The sequence below is a fragment of the Mastomys coucha genome, unplaced genomic scaffold (assembly GCF_008632895.1).
Source record: "Mastomys coucha isolate ucsf_1 unplaced genomic scaffold, UCSF_Mcou_1 pScaffold12, whole genome shotgun sequence".
Lineage (NCBI taxonomy): Eukaryota > Metazoa > Chordata > Mammalia > Rodentia > Muridae > Mastomys > Mastomys coucha.
The window spans coordinates 90,163,220-90,164,910 of record NW_022196894.1 but is presented as its reverse complement, the minus strand read 5'-3'; positions in this window follow the sequence as shown (position 1 = coordinate 90,164,910).

Below are 1,691 nucleotides of genomic sequence, written 5' to 3'. Positions count from 1 at the left end.
TCTCTCCTTTTCCCTCTCTCCTCTCCCCTCTCCCCCCACCTCTTCTGCTCTCTTTCCTCTCCCCTCTCTCCCTTCCCCTCTCTCTTCTCCACTCTCTCCTCTCTGCTCTCTCCTCTGCCCTCTCCCTCCACCTCTTCTCCCCTCTTTCCTCTCTCCCTTCCCCTCTCTCTTCTCCCCTCTCCCCCCTCCGTTCTCCCCTCTCCCGTTTCCCTTCTCCCCTCTTCAGCAGTGAATTTGCCTCCAGAGAGTCAAGGTGGACACCTGCCATGGAATGTGAGTAGTGAGATGGGCTGCTCTGGCTCTCCTCATTTATTTCAGGCCATTAGTAAGAGGGGTCAGAGGGCACACCTCTGCTACAGGACCCTTTTATCCGTTAAAATACAACCACATTTACTCTCACCTTCAGATCGACAAAGCACACAGTTTTGTCATCAATGATACAAGTTAGCTCCTTTCGTATTGGGATCGGGCTGGTTTTAAAGCAACTGAATGAATGTAGCCCTTAGTTGGGTGTATTTTATTCTGTGCTTGAATATATAACAGCGTTCTAGCAAGTTCTAGAAAGCTCTCTGAGTTTATGCATCTATTGTAAGTTTAAATAAATTCTCTGGCATTAATTAAATGTTACTGTATTCTTACAGGGTTGACTCGCTATTTAAAACATGATAGTGATTGCGAGATTTCCCCCTCGTGTCTTTCCAGAGTCTCAGACCATTCCCCCGGCACTGGTAGGGTGCAGAAGTGCTTTGGAGAGCTTACGTTTTGTGATTCTAATCTCACTGGTCCTGAACTTTGACATGCGTGACCTGGAGATTCACATTTATTTTTTATTTACTTATTTATTTTACTTTAAGAGCCACAGAGACATTTATTTTCCTGTTGACAATCTATAAATTCTGTGGTTGGGGAGTGAATTTGATTTCATTTCCATCCTTCCCCTAGGCTGATATACGCGTCTTCCTCTTGGTTTTGACTCTCTAGTCTCTTTCTTGCTCTCTGCTCTACATCTTGACAACAGCATCAAGAGCACTAAGGACCACAGCTAAGGCTTGGTTTTGCTCATCCTACATAAAGTAGGAGATTCACATTGAAATAGCCCTTTATCCACAGTGAGTAAAGCCATTCACTCTGCCAAGGAACTCAGACTTTAAACCTGGACCTTGCAGGCTTAGAGCTGGACCCTGCAGGCTGAGGTGAAATCAACAGTCACTGGAATATGCCTTCTCTGGCTCCCTCAGCACTGAATAGTTTTGAGTTAAACAGCAGCTGAGATCTTAATCTTCTCGCCAGACAAGGGCACACAATGTCTTTACCCAGGGCCATCTCTCCAGGGAGAGCAGAGAAGACAGCTTGTACTCTTCCCTTTTTAAAATTAATTAAAAGACAGTAGCACGTGTCACCTAACACCAAGTGCACAAATAGCCGTGCTGCAGAGAGTGCAGCCCTGGCCCCCAGGTCCCTTCTCAAGGGGTGACCTACGGTGCCCATTTCCTGTGGACTCTCCTGCTTACAACATATTGCTGTGCTTGGATAAGTGGTTAACAGTGGTGCTGGGAGTCAGTGGAACCTAGTAAAGGACATTAGGTCATTGGAGAAGTGACCTTGGAGGGGACACTGGGCATCCGGAAGCCACTTCTATTTCTTGGCCACCATGGAGAGCAGCTTCCTCCAGCACACACTCTTCCCCCCCC